Below are 16,546 nucleotides of genomic sequence, written 5' to 3'. Positions count from 1 at the left end.
AGCACACACAACTTATATAAGAAGTAAAAGCCAATCATTTTAAAACATGGAAAAGCAGGAACCAATCAACAGAAAGGTCAAGTCAGCAGGAGGAATTAAAGAGCAAGAGCTGTGCAGGAGCACAGAAGAGAAGTAAGCCAATCAGGGAGGTTTCAAAACAACTTCAGTGTCCTCCTACTGGCATTTAGCCAGGCGCCTTCTTAGTTTTCGGCCCCACATGGTGGAAACCAGGTGTGAGCTTCCAAGAGTCCTCTAATTGGCATATACACTTAATTCTTGTGACAATGTGTGAAGTGTTGTCTACTATTAAAGCATAGTCAAGATGCAGCATCCAATGTTTTGGGGGGACTGTTCATAAAGGCACTCTCTAACTACCATATTCCAAGATGTCAAATTCCAGAAGGAAAGCAGCCACATTGTTTGCACTTATAATTTAGGTACAGTGAGATGCTTTTATCATGTAAAGAAAGCTTTATGTCAGTGTAGAGAGATGTTTATCAGTCAAGTTCCCAGATGCTAGTCAACAGCCATGTTTGCAAGCAGGCAATTTCTAAAGACAGCAGTCTCAGGGCCTCTATGTTAAATCTTGTTGCAGAAGATTCAGATGATCTCATTCTTTTTCATTTGCAATTCTTTCTTTCTTTTTGTGATGCTGGTGGTTGAACCCAGGGCTTCACACATACTAAGCACACACTCTACCACTTAGCTACACCCCAGCCCTCATTTGTAATTCTTAAAAATTAAATTAGAAAAGGAATAAGGTTCATGTCTTGGAGTGTGAAATGATGTATGTTAGAAATATATAAAAACATTATTCATTTATGGATTTCCTTCCCTCCCTGCTTTTATTTCCTCCAGTCCTCCCTTCTACCTCCCACAAAGTATTTGACACCTATCTTGCTAGAAAGTGATTTAGAACAGAGTTAAGATCAGAGGCTCTGAATCCAGAGTGGGACGCAGTCCTAATTCTGCCACTTATGCATTACATGGCTGGCATTAGGCAGGTTTCTGAGATCCTCCCTGTGAGTTTCTCCTTTCTGAAGACTACACTGTGGGCCTCCCTCATTGAAGGACATGATGACTCCACCTGTTCTGTACTTCCTCTCTGAATACAGATTGGCTCCTTCTGAAGCAGGGCTGAGGACATTTTAGGGGTTGTCAACAATAGATCAAACCACTTTGAACTTTCCACACAATGTGAGAATTCTGGATATGAGAACAAAAACTGAACAGAAATTGGGAAATTTGGTTACATTCATATGTGGCAACACTGACCAAAGAAACCACTTACAAATGCTTACCTGTACTTAACACAGTTGAGTACCTCTCACTGGACCAAAGAGAGTGATCAACGCTAGAGTTTAGCAGGATGTTTTGGTTCTATGATTTGACCTTCTAAATTTCTAATTGATGGCTTGCCCTACTTTCCTTCCATTTCTTCTCTTTTCATTGATAGTTCTGTAAACTATATGGTATTTTCTTTTCAAATAATGCTTATACACAAACACATACAGGACAGGATTTATACTGATTGCATCAGCCACAAGAATGGATGTGGCATTATTTGTGAGGTGGGAAAGAGTAAAAACTAGTACTTACCTGCTGCTTTTTACATTGGTAATTTGTCATGTGTCTGTAAAACTTAATTTTTTTTCCATTTTGTTCTGAATAAGAAATATCTTCCTAAGCTAATTTTATACAACATATACTTATTAAGCCAAATTTTTCTTTTCTTTTTCCTGCATGGGACCTCTGCCAGTACAACTTAGGCAAACAGGACCCACTAGAAGTCCCACATTTTAGAAAGGCCTCTTATGATTTTCTGTGTTTCTCTTTCCCTTTATCTCTCTCTCTCCCCCCCCCCCATTTCTATCTTTCTCTCTCCCCTCCCCCTCTCTCTCTCTTATGCTCCCCTTATTGAGAGGTACAAGGGCACATCTGTTATTTTGGATCTAGAGCTAATCCCAAGCAGTTAATCTCATTTAGTACCATTCAGGCCCCAGCATAAGGCTTTCCCCCATCTTCTTCCCATAAAAGTGACTGATTCTAAATGCAGTAAATGTCTGTGTGTCAGGCTGCTGCTTCTGTTCCAGATGGACCCCACTTCACAGTGGGAAGAGTTTGAGCAATAGGAGGAGCACTTTCATAGTTAAAAGAAAAAAAAAATCAATGGTTGTGTCAAGTCTTCCTCTGCCAGTAAGAATGCAAAATATCTTGCATAATGAAATAACTTTCCCAGAAATAATGAATATCCATTTTTTCTGCTTATCTTCTTGTTCTGAAGCATGTTTTCAGAGATTCTCATAAATTAGTACAACATGAACAACACTGTATACAGAGGCTGAGGATCATTATCATAGGTCTGGATCTCACTGTCTGATACAGGTGGATATTAGAATTAATTAAAAATAAAGAACATTAAAATTTACCTCCTTGATTATACTAGCCACATTTCAGGTGCTCAATAACTGCATATGGTGAGCAGCGATGGTACTAGATGACACAGTCTCAGAACATTCCATCTTTGCTGTAAGTTCTGTTATTAATATTTGTGAGAAACATACAATATTTTAATTATGTATTAGTCCTGAAACCTGACAAATAGATGGACACTGAATACTAGAATTATGAATAGTTGTAGTTACATATCTAATGAATAGTTAGACAAGTGTTGGTAGGCCTCCAATTAGACTTTTTCTCTGAGTCCTGCAGATTGCAGCAGAGATGGATGAGGTACTTGTCCTTTCCTCAGATAGCCTCTGTATTACCAATACCAATTTCTGTGGACCTTTCCCTGACGAAACTACTTTGAAATCTTTGGTTGGATATAAACCAGATTCACAATGGTGGACAGAAGCATTTGGTAGCCACTTGAATTACATAATATGGTATCATAATCTCACCCAATGCATATAGCTACTTACATAGATAAATTTTCATGAAATATATCTCAGTACTCAGTAATTATAGCCTGCTTTAGTCGGATAGCAGTTTAGATAGTGCCTTATGGGCCTGCTAATCTGATTCCTTAAAATGGCCATGAGAGGTGATGAACTCTTTTTAGTTAATTTTGATCTTAGTAACAACGGATATTGCATAAAATTTGGAAAAGAACAAAAGGAAAATATTTATTTTATGATTCAATTCCCCCCCCCACACACACAGTAAATTTTACCTTTTTCTGAAATTGAAGAATAGATCCATGGCTTTAGGAATGGGAGGCTGACAATGTAGTGATTATTGCTTTGTCTGTTGCAAAAGATCTTTTGCTTGCTTTAAATGTGTTCATGGTAAACACTGTGTGCTGTTTACCATTAAAAAAAAAAAAAACCTCAGCATGTGATCTTTGTGGAGATTAATTTAGAGGAAATAATATTAACACAAGAAAGTCTGAGTCCTTATATCAAATAATAAACCTTTATCTCTCCATTAAGACCACAAGGGCTAAGGAAATAGGAAAACCATTTTCCTTTGCTATTGATGTTGTTATTTTTGGAACCCAAATGTGTTATTGTTAGGTTTATTACATATTTAAAGAAACAAGTATTACATTATTATTTTTTAGAATCTTCTCCTGAAAGTCTACTTTTGACCTGGACATTTAAAAGTGAAAGAGAAGAAATAAAACTCTTGTATTTTGGCAAAAAGATGTCCAGTTAGATAGTCACAGCTCTTTCAAAAGAACTGTGGAAGGAACTGGAAGCTGGGAAAGGTGGTCACAATTTTAGGGAAGTTGCATTATACTGTTTACATTTACTCAGACTTTTGCTCTTGTTTATGGAACATTTCCACACAAGGCTCATTGATTTTCAGATTGCTGAATCACAAAGCAGCTGCTTCTATTAGATGCACAGTTACTTAACTTACTACTGATTACCTCATGAGTACATAATTTCTCAGTCAGTCTCTGATCTATAGTACTTGCTCTTGAGGTCATCTCTCACAATGCAGAAAAGCTTTCTCCATGACTTGCCCATCCGTGTGGCAATACTTTGATGTCATTTGTCCCTGTTTATTATCTTTTTGTCACTTAGAAGAAAAGCATTTTTAACAGAGAAAAGATATTTGGTCCAAATCAGCAGTGGGTCTGTGTTTTCCTAATATTTAGGATGGAAATAAATAAAAGCAAATCTATTGAAGGATTTTTTTGGTGGTGGGATAGGGACGGTATAGGAAACTAATAAGAAAGTACTTCTTAAGTACCTAATGATAAAAGTCATAGAAATAATGACAATATTGTAGACTCTCATTAACTCGAGAGGGCATTGATTTTGTAAAGCTATGATTCATCTACTTCTTGTTCAGACATGATTATGTGATGACAATGATTTTGAGTTGTGTCCATTGTGAAACAAATTTTGAGTCTGTGGCTTCATTAATTACAAGCCTCTCTCTATGTCGGATTGTCTGGCATTGTACTTGTTTATTTGCATAAATCAAAACACAACCTCAAAAGGTTTGCTTGCATTTTCTCTGATGTGGCATAAAGGTCATCCAATATCTCTATGGAAAAGAAAAATACAGAAGGTACTGCAGTGGCAACCCTGGAATATCTTAGACACCGCCTGGGGGAAGCTGGAAAGTCCTTGCATATGAAGGCTTAGCCCTGAATGGTAAAGGGGCTTCAGAATTTCAAACTCATCTGCTTGTGTAAGAAAGTGAATGTTATGAGAAATGTCAGCTTTGAAATCAGAGGAATGTCAGTTTCAATCTTGACTCTGTCACCCAAGAATCTATGGATTTGTAGTTTATGAGACATGTTAGGCATCAAATGATGGTGGTGGTTGCCATATTCACTGTTGATTTTAATATTAGCATTTAAATCCCAGCACCATCTTCTTATCTCTTTTTCTATAAGATGGTGTGAGACATTGTGACTTAATTTTTGTAACCTTGTAGTTTCTTATTAAAAGATTATAATGCCCATCTAATAGGATAAAATTAAATGAGAATTCAAATTAGAACCTAGTAGATGACAGTGGCTGAATGGCATGTACCAGGTTCTACTGTGTAGTTTTGATTACTACTAGTTTTTTTTTTTATTCTATCCTGTACAAGTTAACTCCTAAACTCTTTTATGTACATTTGTAAATGTTCCCAAGTTGTTTGGTCACAAAACATAATGATGTTTCTGTTTAGCCAGAAACATCATAAAGACATTCTTGATAACATAGGATTCAAAGAATCCTTTGAATAATTCTGGAAAATTCTTGCAATGTTTTAGAATTCCTTTGGAGCTTTTAAATTTGAGCTTTAATGTGAAATGCAAAAAGAGCTAAACAGATTAACCCTACAAAATCCATAGATGAAAAATAGCTCACAAAAGCAAAGTGTTTCATTGATATCAATTATTCATTGACTCTTGAAAGTAATAATAATAAACATCCTTGAGGCTGCTGTGCAATATGAGATCAGGGCTAGGGCAATCGCAAAATAAAGGCATAATAAGTATAATTGATATTCACTGATTCTATGTTACTAACAAAACAACCTGCATAACTGAGCAGAAAAATGCCTTTTAAAGGGGACTAAAATTATCTCCTTGGATTCTAAAAAGTGTGTTTCTCCCCATGGAAATTTGCTGTGAACCAAAATAGCACAAACTAATAGTTATCATTTATGGAGGGCCCACTATGTAATGATGCTTTTTATTTCTATTCCATATAACAACTTTGCAAGGCAGATTTCATTATCCCTTTGTTTCTGATGAGGAAATTGAGCTTAAGCAGGGTCAAATAATTGTCCAAGGAAACTTTTATATACCCCTGGGAATAATTGTTGTATTTCAAATGCCTTAGGTGTCACTCTGACTCAGTCCCTTGCTGCTCTACCCACATTAATATCTCCTCTTGAAAACTGAGTCATACAAATTACATTAAAGTACTGCATGCTTAACTTCATAGGACTAGAAAAGAATGAGTATAAATTCCTGTATGTGGACTTGCTGACTATAATGGGCTGTTCTTGCTGTTGCTGTTTTCAATAAACTTTTACGTCAGACACTGTGCTAGGTATTGAAATGAAAAAAAAAAAAAAAAAAAAAAAAAAAGAACACATTTCCTTACCTTCAAGGACTCCCAGTCCAGTGCAAGGTTGACAAACAGCTTGTTCAAACACCATTCTTCCCTCTCCTACTTCTAGTAGTAGACATTACACGGATGAAGCTCCCATATGTTTTTCAACAATTCTTTCTCAACAGTGATTCTAGGAAATCTCTGAACATTAATTACAATGAACACACAATAGAAACAAAATTCATCTGCCACTCCTATTTCAGAGGACAAAGGTAATTGGCCATTGAAAATACTCTGTGACAGTATTGATAGAGTTGTGAGTAGTTGCATCTAGGGTATTACCAATTTCCATGGATACAAAAGGAGAATATAGTTGCCTCCAGTTCTGGAGGGTGGAAGAGAACAGACAGAAGATTCCACATAGAGAGTCTTTGTTTTTGCAGTGCTGGGAATTGAACTGAGGGCCTCACCACTGAGCTACTGCCCTAGTATTTAGATTATTAATCTTAAGGAATAGGTAAGAGGGTAACAAGAGATGTAACTGTGATTTAGATAGAGGTCAACAATGAGGAAATTTTATATGTCATCCTAGGAAGTTTGGAATCTACCATGTAGGTCAAGGATTTTAAGGTTCTGGAGGATTTTACAAAAGAAGTAAGTCAACCAGGAAAGCATTTTGAAAGAGGGGAGGTCCATGGGGGCATGTATCTTAGAGAAGACTTGTGAAATACTGCAATAATCTTGGAAAGATAAAGAGAGGGTCGATTAGAATAGCAGCGGCAGTAATATAGACAGAGTCCTGATCAGGAAACAGCTTCTGAGTGGATTTAGATACAGAGCAGATAAACACTAGCAATTGGGCAGAATGAGGAATTGTATGAAAGAGAAGTAATAGCTAGGGTGACTTCCCTATTTCTGAACCAGGTGACTGAGTTAATAGTAGGAAGAAGAGGGAGTTGTAGGCATGAGATGTAATGATTTCACTGAGGATAAAACACAAAGACATGGATTTATATTACTACACAGGATTATTTGGATTTTTGTTTGTTTGTTTTTGAAGCCTAATACCTATATTTAAAGCATATTTTAAAATATGTTCAAGAAATATTAAAAATGAATTTTGATGTTAATCCTAAGTAAATTTTGTACACCAGTTATCTTTACTATTGATATACTTCTTTGTTGGGAAAAGTTAGAATCAATGAATATCATTGATCTAATCCTGAGAATGGAGAAATAATTATTAGGTTCAATTGTATTCCTACACATGGATACCAATGATGGGCTTACATTTCAATTCTGGGTTAGAGCTACTTTAGCTTTTTGGATGGCCATGATTCCAACTAATCAGCTCCAATAAACATTTCTTACTGGAGAATTCATCAGTCCTAAATCTATTGAGTATAGATTATATAAATAATTTATATAAATACAGAAATCTTTATTTGTCTTACTTTTATTGACAAATATTATTTACTCAACTAGAAGTAAAGAGACTTATTAAAATGAAAATATTATGGATTCAATGACCCCTGATATATCATGTGCTGACTACAAATGGATGTTCCAGGTTACTTGCAGAATACTCCATTATATAGAATATTTTGTGTATACACAGGTCATTGACTTTCTTGGAATTGTGGATTTTTCTTTTTTTAAATTTATTTCTTACATAGATGACAATAGTGGAGTGTGTTACATTCATGGATTTTTCTTATACTCAGGAACTACTTGGCTTCCTCAAATTGTGTTTGAATCCTTTGACCTCTTATAATGGTAAAACTTAGTGTGTGTGTGTGTGTGTGTGTGTGTGTGTGTGTGTGTACGTACCTATGCATGTAAGAGGAATTTTAGTTTTGAATAATCATTTCTATATTTGATAAAGAGTAAGGGCCACTGAAAATTGTGAATACATAGTTAGTATTTCCTCTACTATATTCCTGACTTGAGGATAAAAATGACATTTGATATTTTAGTGGTTCTTTTTTCCTATAAAACCTTATCTTAAACTTCAGAATTTCTTGCTTTATTTTTATTAATTCTGTCCTTTTAGAATATATTATACAATACATAGACAAGGTGCTATTTAGCTATGTAGAGAAAGACATTTATTCTTTTATTCAACCTTTAATAGAATGATTTATTGATTGCCCAGTTTTTGAATAATATTCTTCTACTAGCTTAAGTTGTCTAAAAGTATTTTTTTTTATAACCTAACCTCAAAGAACTTTGAATCCAATTGCTGGGATAAGAGAAATATTGTTAAATGTTAAAACAATGTGTAAAGTTTATATCTGGTCATCTTCTAGCTCTGACTCTATAGATGTGGACACATCATTTATTCTTTTATCATCTTTAAATATGATTTATGACTATGTGATTTACAAGATTCCTTACAACTCTAATAAAACCCAGAATTCTTTGGCCCTGTTGATTGCCATGAGCAAAAGAGAGAAGTACAATTTTAGAAATAGAAGAGTTCCCTATGGCTACACTCACCTAAACACTGATCAGACCTACTTGTTTTCACTGGGAAAAAAAAATGATATGAGTTGACAGTGCAATGTGTAGAATTCCAAGCAGTAGATATCTTCTCAGTTCAGGGCTTTGGCTGCGCTCCTCACTCTCCCTCCTCTATGGTTCTCCTGTGGGAATCATGAGCACAACATCTGTTTGCTATACTGCTCTTTTAGGTTGAGGATGCTTCTGAGCAAATCTTTAACTCCACTGTGATCCTTAATCAACTAACTTTGTCATGGGAAGGCAATGTATCTGGGCCATATGTCACTAAATATAAAAGTTCTGGAAGAAATAGAGAGGTGGAATTTTTTGCCTCTTGTTCAGAATACATGACCAGAATTTCATGAAGGTTCTGTTGTTAGGCCATCCACTATTGATACATGTAGTGAAAAGAGGTTAATAGATGGAGGTAGTATGAGAATAAGAATGAGTGAATAAATAGGAATTTATAAATTTGGCTTTCTTGTTGCCTATAGTGTGATACAGTTTTTTAGTTGGGTTTTTTTATTTTTATTTTTTTACTATTGTTGATTTTTAAATTCTTAAATTATTTCCTTAGGAAGATTTTATGATAAATGATAGAAAGCAACAAACTCAGGAGCTAAACTTTGGAGTTGTGAAAACATCTCCCAAATTAGTTATTTTCATATTTATCTCTGATGTTTTCTTTGGAGAAGAGCTTCAACTATTGTTTTTTTCTCTGCCTTACTATGACAGTGGGTGAGAGTGAATTCATACTCTGATGTGTGACTGCTTATGGCAGATTAGATTATAAGGATCTGTTCTGAATAGAATATTCTTTATCTCCACTGAGTGCATATTCTCTTTGTTTGCAGAATTCTATATTTGTGTTTAAACTACTCTTATAAATCCAATGAGCATTTTACATGGATTAAAAAAATAAGCTCTTATATGTTGTAATCCTGGTTGAGATTTTGAATAAGTTTTCTTTGTTTTTTCACTCTTGTTCTCTGTCTCAGAAATAACAAAAGCGTATTGCTTTATTCTCTCAAATTCTATCATATTTTTGCAGTTAGTAGAAAAGACAGTATTCCTGTGTCTTAAATAGCATTGTAATCTACATAGCTATATGATTTTAAATGGCCAATCCACTTTATAGTGTCAAAACACTTTTATTTCTGCTCACGAGGCTTTTCTACCTTATTCTTATTAATATTACACCAGATTCTTTAACTGTAGAATCACTAACAGGGGGCCAAATAGAATTCAGAGAGATATTCTTTATAAATGTAATGAATTTGAGTTGGACTAATTGAGAATTCTGAATTATTTTAAAGATTTGACCTGGACTTCTGGTAACTTTCGCACTATTTATAATAAAATGCTCTATGAAGCAATTAAAAAACAATTACAAGATTGTAGACAAGCAAATGCTTTTCTTTTCTTTCATTTTTATAATTTAAGAATTTCTTCATTATAAAAGTAAATATTTTTTTCTTATAAAATTTTACAGTACTGAGAAAGTAAGACTAAAAAATCATGTATAATTCCACTAAAGAGAAATGGCCACTCTTAAGTATTTACACTCATTCTGTCTTTTTCCTCTCCTGGGATTGAACCCGGGTTTTTTCACATTAGGCAAATGCTCTATCACTGAGCTACACTTTTAGCCCTATAATATGTTTTGAAGTTTCATGTAAATATAAGAATGATCGTATACTTCATGGCATTTTATCATTCTTTTATTTATTGGTTGTTCAAAACATTACAAAGCTCTTGACATATCATATTTCATACATTAGATTCAAGTGGGTTATGAACTCCCATTTTTACCCCAACTACAGATTGCAGAATCACATCGGTTACACATCCACATTTTTACATAATGCATTTTATCATTCTATGTTAAATAAAATGTTTTATACATTTTAAATATCTATAATGATATACAACACGGTTTATTTTCTTTATGGTGGGATATTTAAATAAGTTTTAAATTTTTTTATGATCATAAGTAATTCATGAATGAATATTGTCCTACCTAATGAAAATAATATTTACTGAGCAAGTATTAAAGTTCATACACTATTCTTTTTTCTAATAATTTCATTAACTCCTGCTGATAGTACCATCATGCGATATTATTGTTCCCATTTTAAAAAAGAAATGACTGACCCCCGCCTGCAAGGTAGACGGAACTGTGACCACCCACAGAACAGGCCCAGCGGCCTGCTGAGAGGCAGGACCACCCCCTCCCCCCCGCGCCTACAGGCGGAACTGTGACCACCAACAGAAAAGGCCCAGTGGCCCGCGGAGGGGCAGAGCTGCCAACCACACCTGCAAGGTAGGCGGACCTGCGACCCACCAGCAGAACAGGCGCAGCGGCCTGCTGAGGGGCAGAGCCACCCCCTCCGCCCGCGCCTGCAAGGTAGGCAGAACTGTGACCACTGGCAGAACAGGCCCAGCGGCCTGCTGAGGGGCAGAGCCGCCCCCTCCCCCCCTGCAAGGTAGGTGGACCTGTGACCCACCGGCAGAACAGACCCAGAATTCCGCGGAGGGGCAGAGCTGCCCCACAAGCCTGCAAGGTAGGCGGACCTGCAACCACCAACAGAACAGGCCAGACCTGCAACTGACAGACAGAACAGGCCCAGCGGCCTGCGGAAGGGTAGAACCGCCCCCCTCTGCGCCTGCAAGGTAGGCGGACCTGCGACCCACCGGCAGAACAGGCCCAGAGGCCTGCAGAGGGGCAGTGCCGCTGCCTGCGCCTGCAAAGTAGGCAGAACTGTGACCACCGACAGAACAAGCCTAGTGGCCCGCAGAGGGGCAGAGCCACCGCCCGCGCCTGCGAGGGAGACTTTGCAACTATACAAGACCAATATAAATATATAGGGGGGAAATTCAATAGCACAACAGTTTCACCAAGCAGAAAGAAACGCGAACAGTATGAAGAGACAAGGAAAGAAAGGACCACAAGCAATGCAGGTCAACTCAACGTTAGAAGAGGTAATATCTGCAGCAGATGGAATGTCAGATAAAGAATTCAGGATATACATGCTTCAGATGATCTGGAGTCTCAAGGAAGACATCAGACAGCAAAAGCAGACAATGAAAGATCACTTCAACAATGAATTACATAAACAAATCCAAGAAGCAAAAGATCAACTATACAGGGAGATAGAGGTTATAAAAAACAAACAGAAATCCTAGAAATGCAGGAAGCAATAAACCAACTTAAAAACTCAATTGAGAATACTACCAGCAGAGTAGAACACTTAGAAGATAGAACATCAGACAATGAAGATAAAGTATTTCAACTTGAAAAGAACATAGACAGCTCAGCAAGACTGTTAAGAAACCATGAGCAGAAAATCCAAGAAATATGGGATAACATCAAGAGACCAAATTTAAGAGTCATTGGGATACAAGAAGGGATAGAGTTTCAAACCAAAGGAATGAGCAATCTATTCAATGAAATAATACGAGAAAACTTCCCAGACTTGAAGAATGAGACAGAATCCCAAATCCTAGAAGCCTACAGGACGCCGAATGTGCAAAATCATAAGAGATCCACACCTAGACACATTATAATGAAGATGCCCAACATACAGAATAAGGAGAGAATTTTAAAAGCTACAAGAGAAAGGAAGCAGATTACATTTAGGGGTAAACCAATCAGGATAACAGCTGATCTTTCAACACAGACTCTGAAAGCTAGAAGATCCTGGAATAACATATTTCAAACACTGAAAGAAAATGGGTTCCAACCAAGAATTGTGTATCCAGCGAAATTAAGCTTCAGGATGGAAGATGAAATTAAAACCTTCCATGATAAACAAAAGTTAAAAGAATTTGCAGCTAGAAAACCATCTCTTCAAAACATCCTCGGCAAAACATTACAGGAAGAGGAAATGGAAAATAACAATGAAAACCAACAGTGGGAGGTAGGACAGTAAAGTGGGGAAAAATAATCAAAGAGGAAAACAAACCATGTTTAGTAACAGAAATAAACAAATATGGCTGGAAGAACAACCCATATCTCAATAATAACCCTAAATGTTAATGGCTTAAACTCACCAATTAAGAGACACAGGCTAGTAGAATGGATCACAAAACAAGACCCAACAATATGCTGCCTACAGGAGACGCATTTGATAGGAAAAGACATACATAGGCTGAAGGTGAAAGGTTGGGAAAAATCATATCACTCATATGGACTTTGGAAACAAGCAGGAGTGTCCATACTCATATCAAATAAAATAGATTTCAAGCCCAAGTTAATCAAAAGGGATAAAGAGGGACACTACATACTGCTCAAGGGAACCATACACCAACAAGACATAACAATCATAGATATATATGCCCCAAACATTGGTGCAGCTATGTTCATCAAACAAACTCTTCTCAAGTTCAAGAGTCTAATAGACCACCATACAATAATCATGGGAGACTTCAACACACCTCTCTCACCAATGGACAGATCTTCCAAACAAAAGTTGAATAAGGAAACTATAGAACTCAATAACACAATTAATAACCTAGACTTAATTGACATATATAGAATATACTACCCAACATCAAGCAGTTACACTTTTTTCTCAGCAGCACATGGATCCTTCTCAAAAATAGATCATATATTATGTCACAGGGCAACTCTTACACAATATAAAGGAGTAGACATAATACCATGCATCTTATCTGATCATAATGGAATGAAACTGAAAATCAACGATAAAAGAAGGAAGGAAAAAACATACATCACTTGGAGAATGAACAATAGGTTACTGAATGATCAATGGGTTATAGAAGACATCAAGGAGGAAATTAAAAAATTCTTAGAGATAAATGAAAACACAGACACAACATATCAGAATCTATGAGACACATTGAAAGCAGTTCTAAGAGGAAAATTCATTGCTTGGAGTTCATTCCTTAAAAAAAGAAAAAAACAACAAATAAATGATCTCATACTTCATCTCAAAATCCTAGAAAAAGAAGAGCAAAACAACAGCAAAAGAAGTAGAAGGCAAGAAATAATTAAAATCAGAGCCGAAATTAATGAAATTGAAACAAAAGAAACAATTGAAAAAATTGACAAAACTAAAAGTTGGTTCTTTGAAAAAATAAACAAAATCGACAGACCCTTAGCCATGCTAGCAAAGAGAAGAAGAGAGAGAACTCAAATTACTAGCATACGGGATGAAAAAGGCAATATCACAACAGACACTTCAGAAATACAGAAGATAATCAAAAATTATTTTGAATCCTTATACTCCAATAAATTAGAAGATAGTGAAGGCATAGATAAATTTCTTAAGTCATATGATCTGCCCAGATTGAGTCAGGAAGATATAGACAACCTAAACAGACCAATATCAATTGAGGAAATAGAAGAAACCATCAAAAGACTACCAACTAAGAAAAGCCCAGGACCGGATGGGTATACAGCAGAGTTTTACAAAACCTTTAAAGAGGAACTAATACCAATACTTTTCAAGCTACTTCAGGAAATAGAAAAAGAGGGAGAACTTCCAAATTCATTCTACGAGGCCAACATCACTCTGATACATAAACCAGACAAAGACACTTCAAAGAAAGAAAACTACAGACCAATATCTCTAATGAACCTAGATGCAAAAATCCTCAATAAAACTCTGGCGAATCGGATACAAAAACATATCAAAAAAATTGTGCACCATGATCAAGTAGGATTCATCCCTGGGATGCAAGGCTGGTTCAATATACGGAAATCAATAAATGTTATTCACCACATCAATAGACTTAAAAATAAGAACCATAGGAACATACCTCAATATTGTAAAATCAATCTATGCTAAGCCTCAGGCTAGCATCATTCTGAATGGAGAAAAACTGAAGGCATTCCCTCTAAAATCTGGAACAAGACAGGGATGCCCTCTCTCTCCACTTCTGTTCAACATAGTTATCGAAACATTGGCCAGAGCAATTAGACAGACGAAAGAAATTAAAGGCATAAAAATAGGAAAAGAAGAACTTAAATTATCACTATTTGCAGATGATATGATTCTATACCTAGCGGACCCAAAAGGCTCTACAAAGAAACTATTAGAGCTAATAAATGAATTCAGCAAAGTGGCAGGATATAAAATCAACACGCATAAATCAAAGGCATTCCTGTATATCAGCGACAAATCCTCTGAAATGGAAATGAGGACAACCACTCCATTCACAATATCTTCAAAAAAAATAAAATACTTGGGAATCAACCTAACAAAAGAGGTGAAAGACTTATACAATGAAAACTACAGAACCCTAAAGAGAGAAATAGAAGAAGATCTTAGAAGATGGAAAAATATACCCTGTTCATGGATAGGCAGAACTAACATCATCAAAATGGCGATATTACCAAAAGTTCTCTATAGGTTTAATACAATGCCAATCAAAATCCCAACGGCATTTCTTGTAGAAATAGAGAAAGCAATCATGAAATTCATATGGAAAAATAAAAGACCCAGAATAGCAAAAACAATGCTAAGCAGGAAGTGTGAATCAGGCGGTATAGCGATACCAGACTTCAAACTATACTACAGAGCAATAGTAACAAAAACAGCATGGTACTGGTACCAAAACAGGCGGGTGGACCAATGGTACAGAATAGAGGACACAGAAACCAATCCACAAAACTACAACTATCTTATATTTGATAAAGGGGCTAAAAGCATGCAATGAAGGAAGGATAGCATCTTCAACAAATGGTGCTGGGAAAACTGGAAATCCATATGCAACAAAATGAAACTGAATCCCTTTCTCTCGCCATGCACAAAAGTGAATTCAAAATGGATCAAGGAGCTTGATATCAAATCAGAGACACGCCGTCTGATAGAAGAAAAAGTTGGCTACGATCTACATATTGTGGGGTCGGGCTCCAAATTCCTCAATAGGACACCCATAGCACAAAAGTTAATAACTAGAATCAACAAATGGGACTTACTCAAACTAAAAAGTTTTTTCTCAGCAAAAGAAATAATAAGAGAGGTAAATAGGGAGCCTACATCCTGGGAACAAATCTTTACTCCTCACACTTCAGATAGAGCCCTAATATCCAGAGTATACAAAGAACTCAAAAAATTAGACAATAAGAGAACAAACAACCCAATCAACAAATGGGCCAAGGACCTGAACAGACACTTCTCAGAGGAGGACATACAATCAATCAACAAGTACATGAAAAATTGCTCACCATCTCTAGCAGTCAGAGAAATGCAAATCAAAACCACCCTAAGATACCATCTCACTCCAGTAAGATTGGCAGCCATTATGAAGTCAAACAACAACAAGTGCTGGCAAGGATGTGGGGAAAAGGGTACACTTGTACATTGCTGGTGGGACTGCAAATTGGTGCAGCCAATTTGGAAAGCAGTATGGAGATTTCTTGGAAAGCTGGGAATGGAGTCACCATTTGACCCAGCTATTCCCCTTCTCGGTCTATTCCCTAAAGACCTAAAAAGAGCATGCTACAGGGACACTGCTACATCGATGTTCATAGCAGCACAATTCACAATAGCAAGACTGTGGAACCAACCTAGATGCCCTTCAATAGACGAATGGATAAAAAAAATGTGGCATTTATACACAATGGAGTATTACTCTGCATTAAAAAATGACAAAATCATAGAATTTGCAGGAAAATGGATGGCATTAGAGCAGATTATGCTAAGTGAAGCTAGCCAATCCCTAAAAAACAAATGCCAAATGTCTTCTTTGATATAAGGAGAGTAACTAAGAACAGAGTAGGGTCGAAGAGCATGAGAAGATTAACATTAAACAGGGATGAGAGGTGGGAGGGAAAGGGAGAGAGAAGGGAAATTGCATGGAAATGGAAGGAGACCCTCAGGGTTATACAAAAGTACATACAAGAAGTAGTGAGGGGAAAGGGAAAAATAATACAAGGGGGACAAATGAATGACAGTAGAGGGGGTAGAGAGAGAAGAGGGGAGGGGAGGGGAGGGGGGATAGTAGCGGATAGGAAAGGCAGCAGAACACAACAGACACTAGTATGGCAATATGTAAATCTA

The sequence above is a fragment of the Marmota flaviventris genome, chromosome 13, assembly GCF_047511675.1.
Source record: "Marmota flaviventris isolate mMarFla1 chromosome 13, mMarFla1.hap1, whole genome shotgun sequence".
NCBI classification, from domain to species: Eukaryota; Metazoa; Chordata; class Mammalia; order Rodentia; family Sciuridae; genus Marmota; species Marmota flaviventris.
The sequence above is the reverse complement of the archived record's forward strand: the minus strand, read 5'-3'. Positions refer to the sequence as shown.